Raw genomic sequence first — 24,396 nt, forward strand, 5'->3', positions numbered from 1 at the left:
TGCTTTTTCTGCGTCCCATAACTTTTGGTACACAGTGTTTTCAATTTCATTTGTCTTGAGATATTTTAAAAATTCCCCTTTTTAAAAAGATTTATTTATTTATTTGAGAGAGAAAGAGTGGTGGGGGGAGAGAAACTCAGGCAGACTCCCTGCGGCTCGATCCTACCACCCATGAGATCATGACCTGAGCCAAAATCACAAAATCAGGTACTTAACCAACTGAGCTACCCAGGCGTCCCTCAAATTCTCTTTCGATTTCCTCTCTGACCCAATGGTTGTTCAAGTATGTTGTTTAGTTTCCGTGTATTTATGAATTTTGCCATTTTCTTGCTGTTACTGATTTCTAGTTTCATTCCATTGTGTTCAGAGAAGATATTTAGAATGATTTTGATCTTCTTAATTTTGAAGTCTGATTTTGTGGCCTAACGTGATCTGTTCTGGAGGAAGATCCGTGTGTGGTTGAGAAGGTGTTTTCTGCTGCTGTTAGGTGGGATATTCTGCTAATGTCTATTAGTCTGTGTGATCTACGGTGTTGTTCAAGTCAACTGTTCCTTTATCGTTTTCTGTCTGGATTATTCTATTCATTACTGCAGGTGGCGTACTGAAGTCCCCTTGTTCTAACTGTCTTCGGTCTTCAGATCTGTTAATATTTGCTTTATATATCTATGTGTTCTGTTGTTGGCATAAAATTTTTGTTATGATGTTAGTAATATCTTACATATAATATAGCACTTTTTGATTTATATAGTGCTTTCATATATATTATCTCACAGTTTGTGTCACATTCTAACAATTTAAGCCTAAAAATCAGTAAATTCCATTTACTCTGACCTCTTATTCACCAAGCAATAGTTTCATAGTTGGACTCTGCTCTTAGAAGAAAATGTATTAACAGCCAACTGCTTTGCAGTTGTACCTCATGTTAATGAATTCTTTGGCCTCATGGCTTATAACCTGGTCTCTGCTAAGTGTTAATCACTTTTTACTGGACTGATCTCTGGTAAAATCAAGTCCCAGAGCCTGCCGGTAAAGAGAGAGTACAGACTGGAGCTGACTCCACATGAAATATAGTTTTTGGAACACTGGATTTGAACAGTTCGATGTTCGATTCAATGGACAATTATCTGGTTTCTTTTTCTTTTTCTTTTTTTTTTTAGATTTTATTTATTTATTCATGACAGAGAGAGAGAGAGACAGAGACAGAGACACAGGCAGAGGGAGAAGCAGGCTACATGCAGGAAGCCTGACATGGGACTTGATCCAGGGTCTCCAGGATCACACTCCAGGCCAAAGGCGGAGCTAAACTGCTGGGCCACCGGGGCTGCCCCAATTATCTGGTTTCTATGTGGCAGGAGGAGAGAGGGAACCAGGGATAAATGAGATAGTTCCTGCCCTCAAAGGTCTCAGAGTCTAGGCCCTAGAGCAGTGTTTCTCAAAAGTGGGCCTGGATCAAGAATTACCATTATAAATGTAGTTTCCAGGCCCTTATCAAGACCCAAATTAGAATTTTGGGGGTTCCCAGAAATCTAAATCTCTATTAAGCTTGCAGGTGAATCTCATGTCCACGATATTGGAGAACCACTGTTTTTTGGTAATCATTGGTTTAATTTTCTGCCTTTGGCCCCAGGACTGAGCATGGCTGGCCTTGTCTCTGCTGCTTTCTGACCATTGGTAGCACTGCTTGCAGGATGTCAAATGTTCTCTGTGCACTATGCTATGGAATATGGATAGTCTCCAGTGGCAGAAAATGAAATCATCCTGCCTATCTCTTGCCAGGCCTCTCTCCCCACTTCAGGGGCTGGCTTCTATTCTCCTTGATTCTGGTTCCACAGAGCCCTATCTGTCAAACTCTGAAAATTAGACCTCACTTTGGAGATCTGTGTTCCAGTGCCAACTTCAGCCCCCAGGCCCAGGTCTCCCCCAAACCTTTTTACTTTTATTTTATTTTTATTTTTATTTTTTTAAAGATTTATTTACTTATGATAGACATAGAGAGAGAGAGAGAGAGAGGCAGAGACACAGGAGGAGGGAGAAGCAGGCTCCATGCCGGGAGGCTGATGTGGGACTCGATCCCGGGACTCCAGGATTGCGCCCTGGGCCAAAGGCAGGTGCTGAATCGCTGAGCCATCCAGGGATCCCCCTTTTTACTTTTTTTTTTAAAATAAGATCTTTTTTTAAAGATTTAATTTTTTTTTATTCATGATAGACATAGAGAGAGAGGCAGGCAGAGACACAGGCAGAGGGAGAAGCAGGCTCCATGCGGGGAGCCCGACGCAGGACTCGATCCCGGGACTCCAGGATTGTGCCCTGGGCCAAAGGCAGGCGCTAAACCTCTGAGCCACCCAGGGATTCCCCCCCTTTTTACTTTTAACTCTATGATTACTACATGAATACTTTCTTGGGATCCCTCTGGGAATCCATGTGGCAAACCTGGAGGTGTAAAAGAGTGAACATTCTATGGGACAATCATTGACGAATGTAGGGTGGGAACCTGTGAATAAATGCCCCCCTCTTCTTTCTCCTAGATGTCCTCTGCGTGTTTTTAGAGGGTACCAGCAGGATTGAGCCCTAGTTGCATTCAGTGGTGACGAGCTTGATAATGTGCCCCTGTACTGACCTTCCTTCCAACTGGTTGACTTTGCTCTCTGACTGCAAGTTCCTTTCTCTTGTTTAAGGGGGGGGGGGGGTTGAGGCTAAGATAGAGACCCAAAAGTGGAGCTGCCAAATAACTGGTAACCACAGTTAATACTTAATGGAAATGAGCTATTGTGAAAAGACCAGACCAGTTTATACTCTCACCGTAAGTATCTGAGACTTCCATTTCCCCTTGTTTTGCCAACATGGAATGTTATCAAATATGAGTGAATAATTTTACACTTTATAGCTGTGTGGTTTTGAAAAATCTGTTTTCACCTCTGAGTCTTGTTTCATAACCCATAGAATGGAAAGAATAATCCCTGTTTTAGTGTAAATAGAAAATCACCATGTCTGTGAAAGCACTCTGTAAGCTATGTAGTAGTAGGCACTTGTAACAAAGGGTCCCTAATTATACCAAGTATGAAAAACCCAAAGGGTTTTCCTTTCCCTAAGGAACTCTTCAGAGTAAATTCACAATAACGACTAAAAAAAACAGGACTCAGTCACACTGTGGTCAAAATGAGATCTTGAGGAGAAGGCCTGAAATTGAGCCCCCATATCAAAGTCTCGGTCCTCTGTAGCTTAAGAACCCTAGAGGCTTGGTCTAACCTGTGCTGGCCATCTACCTGTGCCACCCTTCTCATTTTGGTTTCCTGCTAGAAAACTGCATTAATCACAGGTTTCCTGGCATTGAATTTGCACACTCATCTAAAAGTCATGGTAAGTGAACAGAGGGGAAAGAAAAAAAAAAAAGGTTTCTTCAAACCCCTCCTGTAGCTTATATCCCAAGGGTAAATATGGCAGAGGGCTACAACCATGCCTTCATTCTGGGAGAGTGTCCACAGACTCAACTTGGAATTGATTTTTCTAGAGCTTCTTACCTTGCCCCATATCCCTGCTTCTCCTATTATAGCTATACCCTTACTCTCACCTAGCTGCCCCAGCCAAAAACCTAGAGACTTCCTAGGTGGCTCTTACCTTTTGATCCTACCTCCTGAATAGCTCATCCACCTGCCTCTCTTCATTCTCATAGCTATTGCCTTAATTCAGTTTTACTGTTTTTTCTCTTGGGTCTGTTGCAGCATCCTGACTGCTACTTGGTTTGCTCTCCACTTTGAGCTAGAGCAATGTTTCTGAAAGCCGTATTTTGATCTTGATCCTTTTTTGTTGTTCAGCTTTCTCCAGTGGCTCTCCAATACCTACAGGAGACATCCCCAAACTCTTGGGATAGCATATAAGGTTTCTCCAGGCCCTGGGGCCTTCCTACCTCTTCAGCCTCATCTTTCAAACACCTCCTACTTGCACTCAAGGCTGATGTCTCTTGCTGAGCCAACAAGAAGAATGGGCTGTGTCCTTGTATGCCTTCATGCCTCTGTACATGCAGTTCCCTCCTCCAGCTCAAGGTTAATTTCCTCAGTGAAACCTTGTCTGAACCTACAAAAAGGGATTGGACATGCTCGCCTTTGTCCCACAGCTGTGTCCTGTTAGAGCAACTGACATACTTCTTTGTCTTTGTTTTTTGTTTTTTTTTTTTTTTTTTTTTTTTTTTAGCAAATCTATCCTCCCTTCCAGATCATGGCCTGGCAAAGGGCCTGGCCCAGAATAGGGACTCAATAAATTCGGTTTGATGACATACATCTGGGATTATTTATTATGTGCACAAATTGCTAAGTCTGCTCACATTGCCTAATAGGTATTGTTCACAAGTCACCTAACATACATACAACAAGCCTATGCGACAGGTGCTATCACTATGAACTCAGTCTTACAGATGAAGAAACAGGTTCAGGGAAACTTAAGGACCTTGCCCAAGGTCACACTAATAGAAAGTGGATGAACCCAGGTTACCTAACTCCACATTCTACCATCTTACAGATTACATAGACCATGGTTTGGCAAACTTGTTCTGTAAAGGGCCAGATCTGTAAAGGGCCAGATTGCAAATATTTTGGGCTTTGAAGGCCAAGAGACAAAATCAAGGATATTATGTAGCTATATAACAAGAGAGAAAACTTCTGTTCCATCTTTCTGGATTGCCCATTGCAGGCACATTGCCCCAAGTTGGAGAGCTTCCCAGCAGAGAGAGAGAAAGGCCAGTGGTAGGGGAGGGGTAAGGGGGAAAAGAGAGAGGCTGCCACCATGCTCAGTTTAACTTTCTTCCCCAGTGACCTATACCTGGGTGCTCTTCTCTCCTCCCAAGGGAGTCTGGCCGTCTCAACTGGGGCAGATTGAGATTCCACTGCTCAGTGACCGGCAGTCACCAGTAGCAGAATCCCCAGTGCAGGCAGCTACCAGCATGGGCCCTAGGCAGCAGCAAGACACAAGTACTGGGCTGGGAGGCAGGCCCTGGGAGCAGTGAGAGAAAGAGGGACATAGGAGGATGCCTGGCTCGGTTTCCAAGACTTACAGTGCCAGCCTGCTTCGGTGGCACCTGCAGGCTTCAGAGAAACAGGCAGTAGCCATGGGCTGGAGTTTGCTATCTCTTGCCTATGATAGCATCCTGGTATAGTAGACTGGATGACTTAGAAACATCACAGACTAGAAAGATCCTGCTTTAATCCTTCATCTTTCAATGAAAATGAGGTTGAGAAAGTTAAAGAAATATGCTGCATTTTCTGATTTCTGGTACAATATTCCATTTTCTCATTTCATAAATGAACTTTCCTGCTTCATGGTACATCAGTTAATTCGTATCCATGACTGAGTAAGAAACCAGTTACTCCTCTAACAACACTTAAAAAAAAAAAAAAAGAAGGGAAGCCTGGGTGGCTCAGTCAGTTAGGCATCTGCCTTCAGCTTGGGTCATGATCTCAGGGTCCTGGGATCCAGCCCTGCATCAGGATCCCTGCCCAGTGGAAAGTTTGCTTGCTTTCTTTCTTTCTCTCTCTCTCTCTCTCTCTCTCTCTCTCTCTCTCTCTCTCTCTTCTCTCTCTCAAATAGCATCTTTTTTAAAAAATAAGGAAGGAAGAAAGCAAATATAAGAGGAAGTGGTATGCTAATGGATAGTTTGTTCAATTTTGCCTTGTAAGTTTGCTGGGATGGCATCCTTCCCATTTGAGGCATGTGAGTTTTACATCTCTAGAACGCTCTCCCCTTGGCTTCCACGGGACTTTTCCAAGCACACGTCAAGCCAAAGCAAAGCCTGTCCCCCACCCTCTCCCTTCTCTGGGTTTAGTAGACCAATGGAAAGTTCTGTGACCCATAGAACACTTCCTTTGTGCTCTCCTGAGAATGCAGAGACACGAGCTGGGTGTCATCTTTCAGCTGGAGAGTGCACAGGGTGACCTCGGGCTAACCACTGCAGCAGTACAGCTGTTACCCAACTGTTGCTAGTGCTTGAGGCAGACCTCCGGCCCCCGAAGTGCTGGCTCACAAGGGCCAGACAGCTCATGACCACTCACACCACTCATTTCCTCCTCCCACTTGTTTGCCAACTCACCCCTGGAAACTCACAATTAGTTCTAGAGACTGTAGCTCTCATGCAATGAGGGTAAAAGCATGGAAGAGTAGAGCCAGAAGTGACCTTAAAGATGAATTAGTCCACACTCCTTACTGTAAAGATGAGCAAAAGCCAGCCCAGCAAAGGGAAGGGACTTGGTAAGATGCCGGAGGAAGTTGAAGGTGAAGCTAGAGTTTGAACACAGGTCTTCATGCCAAGTTCATTGCTTTCTTGACACTTGGTTGGACCTCCATCTCTACACAGTTCACCGCCTAACTCCAAAACTGGCTTCTAGAAGACCACCAGTGTATTGATGGTTGATCTGACTGAAATAGAATCAAAGATTGAATTCCTGCCTCAGTGCCTGACACCCAGCAGGCACTCAATAAGCATTTGTTGAATGGATGGATACTACCTTCAACTATCTGGAACTTGCTCGCAAATGGAAGTCAGTGAATTAAAAAATATATTTTCCTTTTGATCTTTGAGCAATTCCTTCTTTTAGAAGGTAAAAAAGAAATGGGGGGAGGGAGGCAAATTGCAATTTTAGATGGTCAGGGTAGCCCTTGTGAGAAAATTGGATTTGAGCAGATATTTGAAGGAAATGGGAAGTAGGCTGATGGTTATTTGGGGAAAGGGCCTTCCCTGCAGAGGATAGCAAAGTCTCTAAGGCCTAGCTAAGGAGCATCAAGGAAGTAGAGGGGCTGTTATGGAGTGAGCAAGGGGGAAATAATTTAGGAAATGAAATCCCAGAAGTAAGGGGGAGGGGGTGCAGCTCATAGGGTCTTGAAGGGCATTTTAAAGACATTGTATTTTTGCTCTGAAGGCAGTAGGGAGCTATTGCAGGATTTCAAGCAGAGCAGTGACATAATCTAACTTATATTTACAAGGGTCACTCTGGATGCTATTTTGAGAATGGACTATAGAAAGACAAAGATAGAAGCAAAGAGTCATTTTGGAGATTACTGCAGTAATCCAGGCGGGATATAACAGTGCCATGGACCAGAAATTCTGACTATTTTGAAGGTAGAGTCTACTTGATTGCCTGATGGCCAGCTTGGGCACGTCATGCACGCAGCACAGACTACCATATGAAGGGTGGTTCGGAGTCATGCATCACAGAGGCTCATGTTGGGTTGGGGAATAATCCATTTCATGGTTTGGCTAAACTCAGCCACTGGGAGTTTATATCCTTATCAAGATTATTTGCTTCTTTCTCAGGTCAAAATAAAAACATCATAGAAAGGATCAGATGCTTTTATGTTTAAAAGAAGGGGATGAAACTAACTTGTCTCTAATTTACTTTGTTCCAAATCACAAAGCATGATGATTACCACACAGGAAAGCGTATTTCACAAGAGACCCAGAGAAAGAGCCAGTCCATTGCTAAACAGATCTTCAGAGCTCCAGTGCGGGCTGAGAAGGGGATGCTGGTGTGGGAGAGCCCAGCCCATTTGGAATGGTGTCAAGGGCTCCTCCAAATAAGTTTTAACCTTTGCTGTGAAGGTAAAACAAGTGAATAAAAGTTAAAATGAGTACAGCATAGAACATATTAAGTTGGTAGTATATGTTATTAGGCTACCAAGTTTAGTCTAATTTCTTCATTTACAAGTGGGAAAACAGGTTCAGACAGAAGAAGTGGTTTGGAGTGAAACTGATCTCTAACTTGCCAGATTGATTTATTTTATTATGTTTAGATGATTTCCAGTCTTGCCCACACTCCCTTCTGTGCTTTTTTTTTTTATTTATGATAGTCACAGAGAGAGAGAGGCAGAGACACAGGCAGAGGGAGAAGCAGGCTCCATGCACCGGAAGCCCGATGTGGGATTCGATCCCGGGTCTCCAGGATCGCGCCCTGGGCCAAAGGCAGGCGCCAAACCGCTGCGCCACCCAGGGATCCCCCTTCTGTGCTTTTTGATTGCCTCTTACAATTCATTTCTGGGGAGCCCTTTTAGATTTTGAGATGTCCATGTTTTATTTGAGAATCTTTCTGCTCTCACAGGGAAGCTCTTTTGTTTTCATTTTTGTTTTTAGGTTCCACCTGTAGGACATCCCAGGACATATCTGTAAGTAAAGAGATCATATGGTAATTGTCTTCCTCTGTCTGATTATTTCACTTCACAAATGCCCTTGAGGTCCACCCATGTTGTCACAAATGACAAGATTTCATTCATTTTGTGGCTGAATAATATCCATTGTATACATACCACAATTTACCCATTCATCCATCGATGGACCTTTGGGTTGTTTCCATATTTGGCTATTGTATATAATGCTGCAATGAACGTGGTGGTGCATGTATCTTTTTGAGTGTTTTTGCTTAAAAGTGTGAGTGGAGTAGAGCATAATCACAAGGAATACTGTAGCACCCCAGGGCTAGTAAAAGAAGGGTGCTGTGTATGACCTGAGGTCTGAAGGGGTAGGGGTAGGGAATACTTACCAGAGCTTGGAGTCAGAGAGGGCAATGTGAAGAGGGCCCCCTGACAGGAGCCAGGCATTGGCATCCCCAGGGTGGAAGGTAGAATGCAAAATGCCTCAGTTCCTGCTGCCTCTTCCTCCTTAGCTGAACCCCACAGGAAGTCAGATGTCAAAGAAACCTCTCGTAGTTTGGCTTCCCTCCAAAGCTCACTATGAGATGAGAGTTTAAGTGAAATCATCTTAGGTTCAGGGAACACCAGTGGAGGAGTGAGGAACTGATACAAGGAAGAGGAGGTTCCCAGTAAGACTGGGCTGTTAAACCAGCAGTCTGGGTGGGTGCCTGGAGCTTAGTCCCCCAGAGAAACTCTGGGGAACAACATAAACACACCACTCAAAACATCACTGCAGGGTGAAGGAGTCAGGTGTTTATGCCTCTACTAACATCTTTGGCCAAGGGCTGCTCCTGGGGATGTGTGTGAATTCCTGGGTATTTTGAGACTGCCAGGCTGGCAGATGGGGCTTGTGTGGGCAAAGCCCTCAGCCACAAAAGAGCAGGTGCTGGCAGCTGAGAGCCTGGGGAGAACTGAAGTGGAGAGGTCCAAGAGATTCAGCCAGGGAATTGACAGTGTCCCACTGAGGGGGGCTACAGCCTGTACAGATGCACCTCCTATGCACATCGCAGGATGGAGGAGGGTGTGGAGGGTGAATCCAGAGCGACAAATAAAACATACACGCATATTTAAGGTAAATGAGTAAGGGCACCTGGCTGGCTCAGTCCGAAGAGCATATGACTCTTGATCTTAGGGGCATGAGTTTAAGCCCCATGTAGGATGTAGAGATTGCTTAAATGAATAAATAAATAAAAACTTAAAAAAGAATTAAGGAATAAAGACCAAAAAATAAAGTAAATGAGTAGTATTTACTAATACTCTCTAAAATTTAATAGCACTATTTAGGTTTCAAAATCAGGAGGGTTTCCTTCTGATTCTCCCAATTACTGTCCTCCACCCTCTGTCATAGTATGCATCTGATGGTCTGACTGTGCTTGTACATCGCGCATGACTCATTAGCTAGGGCAGGACTGACTCCTCACGGAGCAGAGAGCAGAGGCACGGCACAAGGAGGGCTGAACTCAGTAAGAGTCAGTTAGCTGAAAGACAAGTAGAGACAGTCCTGCCACTTCCTGTCTGAGGAATCTTAGGCAAGTCAGCATGTCCGCTTTGGGGCTCTGTTTTCCCACATGTAAGATGGAGGTTAATAACATTTGCACCGCAGAATTGCTGCAAGGACTAAGCGGCATGATGCATCTAAAACCCTTGCCATGTGGCAAATGTTCTAAAAAAGTGTGCTTGAAGTAATCTTTCTTGGAAAGAAAATAAAGGCAAAGCCTTCTATTTTACATATTTTTTTCTTAGGATTTTATTTATTTGAGAAAGAGAGTGAGTGCACAGAAGTGGGGGGGGGAGAAGCAGGATCCCCACTGAGCTGGGAGCCTGACGTGTGACTCGACCCCAGGACTCCAGGATCACTACCTGAGCTGAAGGCAGACTCTTAACCAGCTGAGCCACCCAGGCATCCCGATTTTTTTTTTCTTATGACCACAAAAATTATACCGGCTGGAAGCACCTGGGTGGCACAGTCAGTTAAGTATCTGACTCTTGGTTTCAGCTCAGGTCATGATCTCAGGGTGGTGAGATGGAGCCCCACATGGAGCTCTGTGCTCAGCAGGGAGTCTCCTTGAGAGTCTCTCTCCCTCTAAAATAAATAAATAAATCTTTAAAAATTATATTGGCTGGACTGTGATATCTGCCAGTAATAGGCATTCTCTTCTCTCTCATCTACATGACTGTGATAATTGAACACTTTGGAATTAAGCCATGAAAGTGAATGCAGATAATTACAACCATGAGACCATGGGACCATCGCCTGAAAGCTATAATGTGGAAGGTTTCCATCTCCATTTCTTCCCTTCTGTTCAGCAACTTGTTTTCAGCTCAAATGCCATTGGTTTGAAAAATTCCATAATTTTACTTTCTTGCCTAATCATTAGTTCAATGAAGTCTTTCAGCTACAATAAAAAAAAGTTGTAATTAAAAGATCCTGCATCTAGTTTTTAGGTTGAGGGCGCATTTTTTGAAAGTTAGCAAACCAGTGGGGCTTCCCCAAAGAGTAAGATGGGATTTTGCCCAAGGATCTGTACAGTGGAAATGTTCTTGGGAATTGTTCCAAGGAGAGAGGGGAAGGGAGAGAACAAGTCATCTCAGGAGTCCTGCTTCCCAGTGCCTGATTTTTTGGGAAGAACTGAGCTGTTGAGGGACCTGCAAGCAGGGAGCTGGTGTCTGAGCTGGACATTTCCATAAATGGAACAAGATGGATCATCCTGCATAGATATGCTAGTAACTCAAAATGGTAGCCATCTTAAGAGGCTGAGTCTACCTTGAAAAGATATTGGAAGTGCAAGAGACTTCAAAGAATATCTAATTCAACTCCCTTCTTTTTACTTTTGGGGTCAAAAGACCTCAAGAGGGATAGGTACTCATCAAAGGTCACATGACAAACTAGTGATAGAGCCAGCACCAGGAGCCATGGTTTAGAGCTGTTTGGTGCCAGTTTAGTGCCCTTTCCATCATGCCCATGGTACACTCACTCCCCCCATCTCACCAGCCATCCACCATTCCAATGGAGTCCTCAGCAATATCTTTCTGCTTGCATACCTCCACCATTAGGGAGCTCATCTTTCTCTCTCTCTCTCTCTCTCTCTCTCTCTCTCTCTCTCTCTCTCTCACACACACACACACACACACACACACATAACACACACACACACACACATAAATGCACCACCCAATTGGTTCTGTTTCTTTGGAGAACCATGACTAACACAATAAGTTTTCAAGCATCCAACTGCCTTTAGGCACAACCTCAGAACTAGAAAGAGAAGTCTTTGTTGACCTCTCTTCTCTGCATCCTGTCATTTATTCACCCCACAGAAAGCAATATTCTGCGCCAGATGCTGGTGATAGGAAAATATCACAACCAATATTGCGATCTTATCTAAGGCCCTTGATAAAATCAGACCCTACTCCAAATCATTAATGCAATGACAGAATTTCGGCTTTATAGTCAGACAGTCCTGGGCTCATAATCTGACTTTGACAATGACCAGCTGGTGACCTTGGGAAGCTGTTCAATCTTCCTGAGGCTCAGTTGAGTTTCCCCATATGTAAAAGAGGGGTTTGCTTAAACAATCTTTAATTTTGGATGTGCAGTGTCTTAATTTATTGAAAATGCAGGAAGGGAAGAATTGTAAATACCATCAGTCAACCAATAAGATGATAAAGAATGCTTAAACAAGACTGATGAATAAGATGCACAACTAGTTAATGCTCTATAGGGCAATAAAACATCTACCTCTGGGCTCAGAGAAAACCATAGATTGAATACATGCTCCACACCTATCATGTATACAGATAGGTAATGCTTACCAGTGACAGGCTTTTCCGCGTTCATGATTTTACTTAAATCCTACTTCACCCTCACTAAAATCCCTTGAGGAAGGCATTGCCATTAACATTTTGTACAAGGGAAAAGTGAGGCTCATAGACATTAAATACTTGGCCCAAGGTCACACAGTTACTGCCAGAATGAGGATTCAAACTCAATTTTTAAAATTTCAGTTGATTAAGCATCTGACTTCGGCTCAGGTCATGATCTTGGGGTCCTGGGATCAATCCCCACATCAGGCTCCCTGCTCATTTGAAAATGCTTAAAATAGGGCAGCCCCAGTGGCTCAGTGGTTTAGTGCCACCTTCGGCCTAGGGCGTGATCCTGAAGACCTGGGATCGAGTCCCGCATCGGACTCCCTGCATGGTGCCTGTTTCTCCTTCTGCCTGTGTCTCTGCCTCTCTCTCTCTCTCTCTCTCTCTGTGTGTGTGTGTGTGTCTCATGAATAAATAAATAAAATCTTTTAAAAAATAAAATGCTTAAAATATAATTTTTATACATACAGATAGTGAGCAGGCATCAAACTTTTACTTAGGTGGTTAGTGAAGGAAACAGCAGGATGAGAAAGAATGCTGGAATAAGATTGATGAGTTAGATGCAAAATTGGTTAATGCCCTAGAGGGCAATAAAAACACAACTTTGAGGACTATCTTTGCTAATAAATAGAAATCACTTCCACCCCTACTGGACAAACCAAGCCAAACAAATAAATTTGTACCTTATCAAAACTTTCTGCAGGTTAGTGTCTAACTTTACAAAGTTGTTACAATGTCTGGACTGTTCATTAACAATAAATAGTAAGTGAAACAAAGGTACACATGCCTAGAGAGTCAGATGACCTTTATGCAGGCTTGTGAAGCTATGCTCTGGTTTGATGTTAACAAGACATCCAGTCATCCTTTTGGTTTGTTTCCATATTGTGGATAATTTTTCTTGTCACTCCACCTCTGTGATAATAAACTTCAAAAATTATCTATGATCATAAGAACAGCTGATTTCATTATATTTGGGGGGTTATTTGATCTGTCTTGCTTGCATAGAAGCCTCATTGTCGTGTGGTCAGCACATGGTGCTGAACAACTACTATAGCAAGAGAATTAACTTCTGTATAGAGACTTCACAAAGAACTAGGACTGAATTTTCAATAGCCACTATCCTTCCAAAGATAAATTCTCACCTCGATTGAGATACAAATCACACAGCATACAATTCATTTAAGTATACCATCACTGGCTTTTAGTATGTTCACAGAGTTGTGCAATGATCATCACAATCAATTTCAGAAGGTTTTCACTACCCCAGAGGGAAATCCCACACTTTTTTTTAAATTTTTTTTTTTTATTTATGATAGTCACACACACACAGAGAGAGAAGCAGAGACACAGGCAGAGGGAGAAGCAGGCTCCATGCACCGGGAGCCCGACGTGGGATTCGATCCCAGGTCTCCAGGATCGCGCCCCGGGCCAAAGGCAGGCGCGAAACCGCTGCGCCACCCAGGGATCCCAATCCCACACTTTTTAAATATTGCCCTCCATCCCTCCTCACAAGCCCAGCCCTAGGATACCACTAATCTTTCCATCTCTACTGATTTGCCTGTTTTTGATATTTCATATAAATGGAATATCTAATAGATAGGTCCTTTGTGCCTTGCTTCCCCTACTTAACATACTGTTTCCTTTTTTTTTAATTTTATTTTTTTAGAGGAGGGGAGTGAGAGGGTGAAAGGGTAAAAGAAGAGGAAGAGAGAATCCTAAGAAAGCTCCATGCCCAGCCCAGAGCTGGACATGGAGCTCGATCTTACAAACCTGAGAAAATTACCTGAACCAAAACTGAACTTAACCAATCGAGCCACCCATGTACTCCTAGCATACTGTTTTCAAGGATCATGTTGAAGTGTGCATCAATACTTTTTTTTTAATTGCTGAGTAATATTCCACTGTTTAGTCATAAAGATATAGTGTCCAAACAGGAGAAAACATCTCCTAAGAGTTTTACAATTTTAACTCTTTTTTTTTTTTATGATTGTCACACAGAGAGAGAGAGAGAGAGGCAGAGACATAGGCAGAGGGAGAAGCAGGCTCCATGCACCGGGAGCCCGATGTGGGACTTGATCCCGGGTCTCCAGGATCGCGCCCTGGGCCAAAGGCAGGCGCTAAACCACTGCGCCACCCAGGGATCCCAATTTTAACTCTTTCATTTATGTCTTGATTCATTTTGAATTTATTTTTGTATATGGTGTAATGTATTCTTCATTCTGTGGCACTTGAATATCCAGTTGTCCCAGCACCATTTGTTGGAGAGACTGTCCTTTCCCTCCTTAATTGTTCTGGAAATAACACTGAAAATCAATTGGCCATAAATGTGAGGGTTTGTTTCTGGACTCTCAATTATTTTCCCATTGATCTATGTACCTATCATTATTCCAATACTACACTGTTGATTATTGTAGCTCTGTAAGTTTTGAAATTGGAAAATAAGAATTCTCCAACTTTGTTTTTTTGTTGTTGTTGTTTAGGATTTGGGGGCAACTTGTGATCCTGATTAAAGAACATATCTGGTAAGATTTCAGTTGATTTATACTTATTGAAACTTATAGTATGGCCTGAAACCTGGTCTAATATTCTTTGTACATGAGGGAGAATGCATATTCTTCTATCATTAGGTAGATCTGCCTTTTAGATCTAGCATGTGTATAATACTGTTTAATTCTATCTTCTTGTTAATCTGTCCAGTTGTTCTATCCAATATTGATAGTGAGGTATGAAAGTCCCTGAAAATTATTATCACATTGTCTATTTCTCCCCTCAATTCTATCAAGCTTTATGGTGTGTGTGTGTTGCTAGGTGCATATATGTTTATAATTGCCTCATGGATTGACTCTTTTATCATTATAATATGTGCCTCCTTGTTTCTAGTAACATTTTGTTTAAAAGTCTATTTTTTTCCTGTTATTAATTAATACATCCACTCCAGCCTCCTTATGGTGGCTGTTTGCTTTGTTTTTTTTTATTTATTTTTATTTTTATTTTATGATAGTCACAGAGAGAGAGAGAGAGGCAGAGACACAGGCAGAGTGAGAAGCAGGCTCCATGCACCGGGAGCCCGATATGGGATTCGATCCCGGGTCTCCAGGATCGCGCCCTGGGCCAAAGGCAGGCGCCAAACCGCTGCGCCACCCAGGGATCCCTGGCTGTTTGCTTTGAATCATATAACTTTTCTGTCCTTTTTTTTTTCTTTTTCTTTTTTTTCTTTTTTTTTTCTTTTCTGTCCTTTTACTTTCAATCTATTCATGTCTTTAAATCTGAAGTGTGCCTCTTATACATAGGATATAGTTGGATTTTGTTTTTATTTTATCTAGTCTGAAAATCTTTGCCTTTTTATGGAACTGTTTCACTCATTCACACGTAATACTATCATCAATGTAGTTGAATTTTGCATCTGCTATTTCATTTTTTTATATCTTATACTTATTTTTTGTTTTTATATCTTCTTTGCTGCTTTCTTTTCTATTAAGTGGATATTTTCTAGTGTTAATATTTTAATTATTCAGTGATTGATGTCTTTGCTCATCTATTCCAATATCAGAAAACCAAAGCTAAAAAATTAATCTCTAACAAGCTCTGCTTGCAGTCCCTAAGAGTAAGAGACTTTATCTTTTTTCAAGGTCCCCAGCATTTACTAAAGTTGGTGACCTACCAGCAGGTGAACTTCATTACTATCTTGCCAACATGATGTTGAGACTCTGTGAGCCATGGAATAGGTTTGCCAGACCAGTCTCCTGGGAGGCCACTGTACACACAGGAAGTATAACTCTTGGTCCTTAATGGTTACATGATCGTAGCCAATTAAATGAATTTTTTTCTCAAATATAAAACCCTTTGATGGCTTTGTTTGGTGATATATTTGTCCAGTTACATCCTTGTAAAGAGGAAGGCAGTTTCTTTCAATCTTTCAATCTTCTTACTTTGCTAGAGACTCAGTAAAAGTGCTCACTCTTGAATTCTGAATGGTCAGTGGAACAAGATATCATTTAAAAAATTTCCTTTTAGTTTGCATTAGCAGAGTTTGCTAAATTGAGCCTTATAGAGAAGAAAGTAGAAAAGGAAAAAAAAGGGAAAAAGGACTTCCTTATAAGCACATCAAATACAAAGCATTAAAAACAATCCAACAATATTCTAAAAACATGTAGCCACAATTATATTTCTCTCATGAACGTATTTGACTCATGTAATTAATTCTTGACTTGTAAACTTTGGACCAACAGTATACTTCCATGAAGTTGATTGTTTCTGGACTAAAAGTGTCCTAGCAATCCTGAGTTGATCCTGTGGTTCAGTCTATAGACATCTACCTGCGGTCACAATGGTAGCTTATGGTAAGAAGCCTGGCCCTATAAATCTATTCCAGTTAAGAATACCTGGTACAATAGTTCTCAACAATTTGTTGGGACTATCCTTTGTTGAAGATGCTTTAGCATGCAGGAGAAGACTTCAGGTAAACATGTAAGGAAAGCAAAAAGCACTTGTTTGATTAGACTGAAGCCTCTCTTAACTTATTAGACTAAACAACCATATCAGAAGAGGGGGGAATAAATCCTATTGGGTTATGGTTCTTGTCAGTGTTTTGTCAAGTGTAAGAATGTACTGTGGATATGGGTACACAGACAAATCTACTTTTATTTTTTTTTATTATTTATTTTTTAGAGGGAGGGGAGGGGCAGAGAGAGAAGGAAAGAGAATCCTAAGCAGGCTCCGTGCCTAGCGCAGAGCCCGACATGGGGCTCAATCTTACAAGCCTGAGATCACAACCTGAGCTGAAACCAAGGGTTGAGTGTTCAGTCAACTGAGCCCCCCAGGCACCCCCCAGAAAAATCTAAAAATCTAAAAATAAACATGGGAATGTTACAATGTACTTTTTTGATTGGATAGCTTATCCCATTTTGTGGGCTTAGTATATAATGCAAATCCTATAGCAGTAGTGAGCCAGTTAAGGCATATGGAGCATTTCAAACATACCTAATTCTACCCACTATCCCTCCTAATTGTGAATGACATATAAGGTGAGAGGCAAGGCCTTTGGTATTTTAGCTATCTAGAAAGCACCAAAGATGGTTTGATATGTAAAAACGCATTATATTTTTATAAACTATCAAACTGGTCTTGGGAAGGTAACATGAAAAAGAATTTTCAAAGAAGAATCATCCCTAACTTAAGACAGAAGCATAGATGCTTGGGAACAGTGAATGGTTGTAGCTTGGCTGCCTATTAGAGTGACAATATACTAGTACTAAATAAACATAACCATAGGTACAATTATAAGGAACTTTAGCTATTTAATAAATGAGGAACTTCTGTTTTGTTTTTAAGTAATGAAGGGCATGACAATGCACAGAACACAGAAAGTAACTTTGATCAGATATGTAATACTTCCTATTTGGGCAGATTATAAAGAAATTAAAAGTAACTTTCCATATCTCTTCTTCAGAAGAAACTGGGAATATAAGTGTAATCTGGCTGCACAATGTCATCCCATTGATCACCAGGGTTAATTTGGCTGATTGGGCTGGCTATGCAGGTGTCCCCTTCCTCCCACATCTCTCCTTGTACATCCCTCCAGAAGCTAAACACAGTGGAGGAGGATGGATAACCTTCTCCCATAGAGAAGGACCATTCAAGGGTATATGAGAAACTGCACATCTCTGCTAGAACCTCCAAGCAAGTTCTCAAGGTCCATTTCTGGGGGAACATAGGATAGTCATGCTTCCAAAACTCCAGGCACATCCAAAGGAGGTGTTACAGCTACGTGTGGCAGTTTGCCTTTCTCAAAAAACAAACAAACAAACAAACAAAAGCCAAACTGAATATTCCAAGACTAGTTTCTCACTTTAACATAGAGAATAACAAAACTAAATTCTACTCTTGCATTAATGTAACAATTGCTAGAAAGACCTTTTTAAAAAGTCTAATGAGTAAGCCCATTAAAACAGAGCCAATTTTGTTAAAATTTTAACATATTTCATTGCTTCCTTATAGACTTATTATTTGCAAGTATTATAAACTAAGGAAACAAAGTTTTCTTTTCATCAAACTTCTACAACTTACCCATTCAAAATGTGTCTTTTGCCAATCTTTCACATTCTAGCATAGTTTTCTTACTTCAAGACGAAATTGCTCTTTTTCCCCTTGATAACAAAATTGCACTCATAATCTTATTCTATATTTATATTTCTATACTACTTCAATTCTTAAGATAGTCTCAATGGCCCTTTATATGAATCACATTTTTTAAGTTTTACATTTACCTCAGGAGAATTGGCATTGTTACAGACTAGATTTTTTCTTCTTGAAAAATGATATGTTCATACATTTGTTCATATCTTATTTTGTGTATTTTAAAAAGATTTTTTGTCTTTTATCAGATTGAATAAAATGGGATCCTACTCATTTCTCTTTTTTCCAGCTTTATTGAGATATAACTGACACTTAGCATTGTGTGAGTCTAAGGTGTACAACATGTTGATATGATACATTTATAAATCACAATATGATTACCAGCATAGTATTAGCTACCACTGCCATCCTATTGCATAGTTTATCTTTTCTTTTTTGTGGTGAGAACTATTAATATATATTCTCGGGATCCCTGGGTGGCGCAGCGGTTTAGCGCCTGCCTTTGGCCCAGGGCGCGATCCTGGAGACCCGGGATCGAATCCCATGTCGGGCTCCCGATGCATGGAGCCTGCTTCTCCCTCTGCCTGTGTCTCTGCCTCTCTCTCTCTCTCTCTCTCTCTCTTTCTCTCTCTCTCTCTCTCTGTGTGACTATCATAAATAAATAAAAATTAAAAATTAAAAAAAAGATATATTCTCTTAGCACATAAATTACATCTTTTAAGCAATGTAACTACCTTCTATTTCCTCAAGTATATAACTGTGGGCAAGTAACTAAGTATGGCTTGAAATATACAAACATTTAGCAGACCAGCAAAGCAAACCTTATAAAACCTCTCCTGGCCTCACACATCCTATTTGCATTTCTTAAAGTGGCAAAATTACACCTATACATTAATATACCAAAGGTTTAGCCACTCTCAAACATAAAAATAAGAGGCAAAGGAGTGTGTGTGTGTGTGTGTGTGTGTGTGTGTGTGTGTGTGAGATTATATGCATGCTTGGTGATGAATGTTTTTGTGTTCTATCTTCCTTATAAATTATCCAAGCAAAAAAAATTTCCTTACAAAAAAATCCTTACAGGTTTTACTGGCCTCACTGTCAATTTAAAACAGTTTAAATTCTTAAAGTATAGTGAAAGACCCTGGAACTTACATTTAAGTTGATATATTATAAAGTTACATAATCCTTGATAATACAAACAATTCAGGAAATCCAGATTAACTACAATTTTCATGATAAAACATAAAATGTACTCCATCACCCTATTACATCATCTTGTTTTTTATTCACGTTTTCATGACTTGATATCATTTTGCTTATTTACTTATTTACAGTGAACATTTTCTCACTAGGTGTCAAACAATAAAGAGAGAATTTATCTTCCTTGGTATCTAGAACATGTATGAGACTTTCAATGAATAGTTTTGAATAAATACATGAATGAAATCTTTACATACAATAATTGCTTCAGATGGAAGGAATAGGTCTCATTTTACTATTTTACAAGTGAGAAAACTGAGGCATTAATGATCTTTTAGCTACTCAGAGTCAGAATTTTGGTTTCCTGATTTCCAATTCAATATACCACATTATTTCCCAAAACTGACTAAATAAATGTACTTGTGCAAGTGAAAAATATATGAATAAGAAAATTCTTGCATAGGTGTTGTTCACAGAAAGGGTTTCTTTTTTTTTTTAAGGTTTTATTTATTTATTCATGAGAGACAGAGAGGCAGAGACATAGGCAGAGGGAGAAGCATGCTCCCTGTGGGGAGCCTGATGTGGGACTCCATCCCAGGACCCTGGGATCAGAACCTGAGCCAAAGGCGGACACTCAACCACTGAGCCACTCAGGTACCCTTTAAAGAAAGGGTTTCTGAGATGAATTGTATCCAGTAGGGGCCTCCTTTAGGCAGTGTTTTGGTAGAATGTTGTTAGGTTACGACTTCTTTTATTCAAAATCCCCCCACTGGGGATCCCTGGGTGGTGCAGCGGTTTGGCGCCTGCCTTTGGCCCAGGGCGCGATCCTGGAGACCCGGGATCGAATCCCACGTCGGGCTCCCGGTGCATGGAGCCTGCTTCTCCCTCTGCCTATGTCTCTGCGCCTCTCTCTCTCTCTCTGTGACTATCATAAATAAATAAAAAAAAATCCCCCCACTATCGGGGATCTCCCCATAAGTATTACTTTTTTTTTTTTTTAATTCTTGATGGCTTTCCCTTTGGAGTACTTGTAATTGAGGACCAAGGAAGTGAAATATAAGTTGTTCCCTGGGTTTCACTGTAACAAAGCTTGGTACTGAAACTGTGTTTTTTCCCCTCCTCCTACTTCAACACAGCATCCATTATTCTTCTCTTCTAAAGCTCTCTTGGCAGCTGAGACAGAGCTAATGGGGTACATTTCCCATAGGGTATTCAATTTTCTCTTTTGGCTCACTTTTTGGGTGCCAGGGCAAATCATTATTAAAGAGATACTGATACAGTACAAACTGGGAAAGGCAGACAGTCTTGCTGGTGCTGGCTCCAGCCCTGGGGTTCTGCATTCTCCCAGATGGGAGCCAGCCTTCACATCCAGCACATGGAGTTATCAGGTGTCCACCCAGAGTAATCCCCCTTCCACTAACCAGGAAACATGTTGTATTAAATTGAGATTGTCCTTCTTTAGCTTTTTGGGGTACCCCCCCACACTGAGAGTTTTGTATTAAACTGTTAAGAATTGTGTGGTACTTGGTTTGTTTGCCTTTCTAAGATTCCACACGTCTCTTTTGATTAAAACATGTTGTTGGGTGATAATTCCTAGAATTTTTGTCACATCATTTCTCCTGTCAATCCCCTCCATCCTCCTCATTGTTTCCCCTCTTTAAAAACTGGCATCTGGTAGTGATGATTCAGATGTCATTTCTGCTGACCTCATCCCCGACTTAGAAAAGCTCGTAGGGGTAAGTTCAGCCCCCAAACCATATCTGATTTAGGCCTGGGGAGACAGCCTAGTTCTCACTAAATCTACGGGGCACAGGAAGAAACTGACACACGAACTGGGTTTCTAGAGTCCGCAAGGTCACGCTGACGGTCAAGGCCTGAGCTCCTGCTTTTTTAGAGCAGGACTGAAGAGCGCTGGCAGGACTGCTGGATTTAAAACCAAGGGGACTGAGACAGGACCGGAATCGCTGTCCCTGGTGCATCACAGAAACGGCAGGAGATGGCACAGCTGCACCGCCCTGGGTGGCAGCTGGGCCGGGAACGCGGGGCGGTGCGTAGGATCAAGCTCTCCCCGGCCCATCGGCATCTCGGGTCGGGCCGGGTCACTGTTGTCTCAGAAGTGAACAGGATGCTCCGAGGCGTGTCACAGCAGACGACCAACCGGCTCCACGCTGGCGTCTAAGTCCGTCCTCGCGGCAGGGCTGGGACGCAGGTTTTATCGGCCCCACTGTGCAAAGCCGCCGGTCGAGCATCCTGCGCTCGGTCCGCTGCAGAGCGGGGGCCGGGGTCCGCGCCCCTCCGCGCCCCTCGCGCCCACCCATCGGCCGGCCTTCGCCCGCGGAGGATTTCGGAGCACGGAGGACGCCTTTTCCGCCAGCCCGAGCCTTTCGGTCCGCGGTAAGGAGAGCGGGGCCCCGACGGCCGGAGCGCTGGCGCGGGCCTCCCGGCGGACGCGGGGCGGGGCGGGGCCGGAGGGGAGCGGGCCCCGGGGTTCCCCCCCCGGGCCGCGGGGGCGGGGCGGCGGCGGCGGCGGGGGCGCGGGCTTTCCGGGGGCGGTCCCTGGCGGCCGGGCATTCCAGAGCCGCCGAGCGCCGCGGCCCGGGGCCGAGCCGCGCCGAGACCCCGGGAGCGGGGTGCCCCGAGCCCCCCGCGGGCCGCTGCGGCGGCGGCCGCGGGCTCTTGCCGAGCAGCTCTGCGGATCCCGGGGTGAGTGGGGCCATCGGGCGTCGCGCGTGGGGCTCGGTGCTCGTGGGGTCCCTACCCCGCGTCCTCCCGACTGTCCCTCTGCTTCCACCTTTCCTCCCCATTCCTCCCCCGTCACCACTTCTGCGCCCCCGTTTCCCGCGTCTGTCCGCCGCGAGGTTGCGGCCACCGTCTCCGCGGACCTGGGGCCTCCTGGGAGCCGCAGCCCGGGTGGGGGAGCCCGGCCCCGGAGGCGCGGGGACCCTGGGGGGTGGCGGGTTCCCTTGGTCCGTCACCAGCAGTGTCACCGTCCTGTCTCCCAGCCCTGTTTCTCCATCTGCGAACTGGAGAAATTGTCCCTGGCGTCCAGAAATCAATGGGAGAGGGGGGTGTGCGGAGTATCGTGGGGAGAAGTCTGCCTTTCAAACTCCCCCCTCCTCCTCCTCCTCCTCCTCCTCCCTCCTAACTCCGGACTTGATGGTTCCAGGCGCGGGTTGTCTTGCCCCCGCTCCCCCCACCCCTCCACGAATTCCTTGAGGGTAGAGACTGCCTCTCCATGCCTCATCTCCGAGGCCTCCTCAGCACTTGGCCCAAGGCCTGGCACATAGGCGCTCAGCACTGTTTACTGAGTGCAGGAACTGAGAGGTGTAAACCATAAAAACCTGCGCAGCTGTGGGAGGTTGTTATTTTGAGAGGCCAGGCAGGACTCCTGTTCCCGCAGCTCCACCCTTTTCTTCCTGACTGGCACGGGTGGGGGGCGGCGGGGGCGCCCTCGGGAGTCTCCCATTTCTCTCTAGATTCCTCAAAGCTCTAGGCTATCGTAGTGAAAGCTGCTCAGACATTCAAGAATCAAAGATTTCTGGAACATCTGCTACGACCTTGGCACCACTGCAGTGGGTAAATAGGAAGGCTTGCAAATGCCTGAAAGGGGTTTGGGGGTGTGGGGGTAGCGGGGAGGACTGCTCTCTAGAAGTCAGGAGACCCTCTGAGTTACCTTGATGAAGCATTTTCCCCATCTTGACCTCACCCTCCGTGTCTGTAAAACGAAGTGGGGACGGAACAGATGGGCCTCTACCGTTGAGCATGATACAGCTCTTCGGGTTATGTAGGCGGGCCAGCCATCCGGTGAGCACATGCAAGACAGCCCAGCTGAGCTTCAAGACATCATGTACTTGACCCAGTAATGACCCAAAAAGCCAAAGAGAAGCACTTCTCCAACGCAGCAGGGACCTCCTGTTCCCAGCTGTCCTGGGGTTATGAGTCATGCCATGGAGGTTACAAGTCATGCTCCATCAGTGTTCCAAATAGTAACTTCTCAGGGTGTCAGAACTTTTCACTGCATGAAAGGTCTGGGGGTTCCTTGTCTCTGGCATGGCCACCTAAGAATCACTGAGCAGTGGTGAGGTGTTTGAGACATAAAACAAATTAGAGACTTTGGGGGCCTGATGTGGTTAGGTCACATACTGGGCCTGGAAGTGACAGGCCAAGGAGGTAAAGAAACAGACTTGGTCTCAGGTGTTCTGATCCTTCTTTTAAAAAATGTGCTTCTGTTTCTTCTTGGTGGTTTTAAATCTACAAATAAAGGAAATGTCTCCAAGGAAAGAGAACCTTTTTTTCTTTTTTAACGATTTATTTACTCATGAGAGACAGAGAGATTGAGAGAGAGAGAGAGAGAGAGAGAGAGAGAGAGAGAGAGAGAGGCAGACACAGGCAGAGGGAGAAGCAGGCTCCATGGAGGGAGCCTGATGTGGGACTCCATCCTGAGACTTCAGGATCACATCCTGGGCTGAAGGCGGCGCTAAACCGCTGAGCCACCCAGGCTGCCCGGAAAGAGAATCTTTATCTTGATTGGTCTTACACTGCCACTGTTGGCAGTGGAATCAAAGATAGACACATGCATTCACACTCACAGTGTTAGGAATAGGTGTGACATGCCCTGCAGACACCTGCCCTGATGGGCTGGGCAAGCCAAATGATGTAATAATGATTGGACTTGAGGGGCATCTGGGTAGCTCAGTTGGCTAAGCATCAGACTCCTGATCTCAGTTCAGGTCTTGATCTCAGGGTCTTGAGTTTAAGCCCCACGTTGAGCCTGCTTAAAAAAAAAAAATCATATTTGACATTTACTGAGCGCTATGAGCCAGGTGTTATTCTAAGCATTTTGCATGCATTAATTCATTTAGTCTTTACCACAATCCTATGAGGTAGGGACCACCATTATATCCATTTTATAGTTGAGGAGACTGAGATCCAAAGAGAGTAGGGAACTTCCCCATGATCACGGGAAGTAGGTGGCACTGCTGCAGTTTGCACCCAGGCAGTATGGTTCCAGGGCCCACGCTCTGAACC

General features: G+C 43.7%; 1 protein-coding gene across 5 annotated transcripts in view; it reads left to right on the forward strand.

Annotated features, from left to right (window-relative positions):
• The window catches only part of SMIM3 (small integral membrane protein 3), a 47,271-nt gene that overhangs the window by 6,358 nt on the left and 16,517 nt on the right, over positions 1-24,396 (forward strand). Inside the window, exons 4-5 of one of the 5 annotated variants that reach the window (XR_008664351.1) lie at positions 14,514-14,555; positions 21,263-21,760. The gene's annotated coding sequence lies outside the window, so the exon portion shown is untranslated. Of the gene's footprint in view, positions 1-14,513; positions 14,556-21,212; positions 21,763-21,908; positions 22,072-22,521; positions 22,945-24,396 lie in introns of those variants that run through there. The other 4 variants (XM_055324923.1, XM_055324924.1, XM_055324922.1 and 1 more) reach the window with 4 other exon arrangements.

The sequence above is a fragment of the Nyctereutes procyonoides genome, unplaced genomic scaffold, assembly GCF_905146905.1.
Source record: "Nyctereutes procyonoides isolate TBG_1078 unplaced genomic scaffold, NYPRO_anot_genome, whole genome shotgun sequence".
NCBI lineage: Eukaryota > Metazoa > Chordata > Mammalia > Carnivora > Canidae > Nyctereutes > Nyctereutes procyonoides.